We start from the raw sequence: 3,435 nt of genomic DNA, 5'->3' as shown, positions 1-3,435 counted from the left end.
ATTATATAAAACATTGACATACTTTATATATAATTATATATAAAATATATGTCCATTATATATATATATTAATAAAAAATGTATAATTTTGATGAAAGGATAAAAATTGAAAGTATAATTTTAGCATTGTTTCTTTTACAAATTCAAATTTGAAAAAATAAGAAAGAACTGTCCTACAACATTAGATTATTTATTGTGATAGAATTAGGCTTATAATACTAACTTTATTCTCATATCTTACAAACAAATAATTGTTTTTTTCCTTAATAACATTTAATTATGCAGTTTGTTAATACTATTTAACATCATAGTAGAATATTTGACAATAATGAAACATATTTTTTAACATTTATAATTTAACATATTCTTACCGTATTTTATATACACCGTGAACACGTTCAGCTGTATATTAAGGATATATTCACACAACTTGCATAGCCGCATAAAAAAATTATCCAATCGCATTTTTCCTTCAAAGACGCACATAAAATGTCATAAGTGGAGAGCACAGCTCTTGCATAACACATAAAGCCAGTTCTACATTAGTTGGAAGCTGATCGCAAGTTGCGACAGCCAATCTGAAGCTTGCATTTTGAAATCAAAACTTTATATTGGCTGTCACAACAAATTTGCGATCTGCGCAACAAGCTTGCAACTAATATAGAACTAGCTTAACACGTTAATCGAGAGAGAGATTGATTGGATATCACGCCAACTTCTACCACGCGGCAAGTGTTCTATGTGCAGAAACCATAAGACCTAAGTCCGTCATTTTCTATCCAACTAGAATCTATGTCAATGGACGAGTTCAAAACAGTAAAGTGACTAGGCATGCTTATCGAGCGGATGAGTATGATTGGTTCTTACCTGCGGATCCAACCAATCATGTTTAATTGCTCGATGAACGGACTTAGCTGCTTTGATTTGAACGCGCTCATTGACTGCATTCAGTGAACTTCTTAGAGCATATACGGTCAATGCGATGCTACAAATGATTTGAAGCGTTTTAATTGGTAAAATTCTTTAATTTGTAAAATTCTTTCTTCTAAATTTTTTCTTCTTTAATCCATCAAATGCTTGAAAATATTTGTAGCAAGTCTTTGACTACAGCCATAGACATGGAAGAAGCCTATATCTCCTGTGGCCCAAATGTGTATCCAAGATGCATGTGAGAGAGAAAGATTACATGGAACTTTCGTCCTTTATGCGCATGTACCAACACTAATTAGTATAATATGTTACATTACAGTATAATTATTATCGGCATTTTAAGGCATGTGCAGAGAGAACGAATGCTCTCTATGTACATTTGTCTTTCTTTCACACGTGCATTTTCTTATATGTCTTTCTCTCTCACGTGCATCTTGGACACAATTCTGAATGACAATGCTCCCTCCATGTTTATATGATTTAAGGCGAACTCAATAATTGAGTGTACTTACTATTCTTGGTGTATTTTTTTAGATTATCCAATCAGCATTTTAGACTTGGAAGAATATATCAATAGCAGCGAGCGCTCATTCACACTGTGTGTTTGCTGAATGCACCCTTCAGGCCAATATCCTTTTAAGCAAATATTACATTCGTCTTACGACAAATTTTTCAAGCGTGTTATTGACTACAAAATAAAGAGGATCTCTTTGTCATATAGCCAATCAACAGGCTTGAAAAATTTGTCGTATGATAAAAAACAAACGCATGTAATATTGGTTTTAATTTTAAAATTTAATTGGCTGCAGGATAAAGAGATCCGACAACCTCTTTATCCTGCAGCCAACTCGCAGATTTGAAAAATTTATCATACAAATATAAATCAGCCTTAAGCCTAATCTACACAGCATTTCCACTGAGCACTTGATACATGTATTAACTAGTAACTTTCTATTAAATTATATCAAGAATTATATCATCATCAAGGATGTGGTCAACGCGATATTACAAACCCTTTAAAGCGTTTTTTAATTGGTCAGTTTGAATAAAATTTTTTCTTCTAATTGGTCCATCAAACGCTTTAAAGTATTTGCGAGATTTTGACCACAGCCCTGAGAGTCGATTGTATATCTTGAAATGAGGTAAAAATTACAAATGTGAAAACATAGAATAGAATAAACTAGAATATTCATAATTTAATTGGTCAATATCTAGTAATCGTTGCTTACTTTTGTAATTTTCATCTCATTACAAAAACACAATCGAGCTCCTAGATTGAATAATTTAGAGTTACGAGTAGTTTCTTACGTATAATACGTATGTATAAGGTCATGGAGTCTAATTCATGCTGATAAGGTTCATGAGCATCGTTTGTCTTCATTCACACAACATGGATGAAATGATTTTTAAGCATTGTGAGCATAAATCGGACCACGGCTTAATATATATATATATATAATACGTTATGTTTAATACATAATATATAATAACATACATGCCCAATCCTCACCTAGCTCTGAAATCTACCATCCTCCTTCCTTAAGCATGGGTAGAGAATTGACGCCGCCATCTTAGCTGCCAGTTTAATCTAGTTCCGGCTTTCAATGAGGGCGGAAGATTGTCGGATCGCACCACCTTGTTATTTTATATCCGCAATTAATTCCGCGATCCGTTTACAAATTAATTTCCTCTTCTGTTAACAGTTAGGGGGCTTCGCACAATAAAAGGAACAGAAAATAAGAATTTCAACTTACAGAAATCATGTATTGTGGAATATAACAGTTTCTTATAGGTTGGAATTCTTATTCTCTATTCTCTGTTTCCAGTTCCTTTTATTGTGCGAAGCCTTTTATTATTAGTCAATATAAATTGGTGCGTTAATCTGAGTTATTAACTCAGTTATTAACTGAGTTATTAACTATAAGGCCGCTTTTTCATGCTAATGTTTGACGCTCATTTTCAGCATCAAAACAGGTCACGTAATCAAAATTGATCTAGTTTCCACTGAGGGTTTAAACCGGATCAGAATGTAAGAACCAATCAAATACAGTCAAGCATTCCCTTGTTGTTCGACTGTAACAGGGAAATATTCGATTGTAATTGGTTGGTTCTTACATTCTGATCCGGTTTAAACCCTCGGTGGAAAGCCATTGATGCTTCGTCAATTTTGATCACATTACCTGTTCGACTCTCGAATCGCGTCAAAGTTGAACTCAATTGAGTTTTAATATTTTCGATTAGACTTGAAAAGTTTGTCGTACGACAAAATCGGACGCATGTAATATTGGCCTAAGAATACAAGATTGTGCATAATAGCAATACTGGAAACAATCAAAGAGATTGAGAAAAGGACTAAAAATGGCGGATATTCATATTATGTGCCTTATCTCTATTACACTCTTGTCCTTCTTATCTACGCACAATTCATGCTAGCGCTCATATCGCATGCGCGCGCATGAGTCGCCATTTTGTCACGTTTTATTCTACGCGCATCCCCCACCAGGA

At 33.8% G+C, this 3,435-nt stretch overlaps 1 protein-coding gene across 1 annotated transcript in view; it reads right to left on the bottom strand.

The window, feature by feature from the left end:
- Positions 1–448, bottom strand: part of LOC108686541 (3-oxoacyl-[acyl-carrier-protein] reductase FabG-like) — an 8,290-nt gene extending 7,842 nt beyond the window's left edge. Inside the window, exon 1 of the mRNA XM_018191901.1 lies at positions 372–448. The gene's annotated coding sequence lies outside the window, so the exon portion shown is untranslated. The remainder of the gene's footprint in view (positions 1–371) is intronic.
- Between the last annotated feature and the right edge of the window lie 2,987 nt (positions 449–3,435).

Source organism: Atta colombica, unplaced genomic scaffold, assembly GCF_001594045.1.
Source record: "Atta colombica isolate Treedump-2 unplaced genomic scaffold, Acol1.0 scaffold187, whole genome shotgun sequence".
NCBI lineage: Eukaryota > Metazoa > Arthropoda > Insecta > Hymenoptera > Formicidae > Atta > Atta colombica.
The sequence above is the reverse complement of the archived record's forward strand: the minus strand, read 5'-3'. Positions and strand labels throughout refer to the sequence as shown.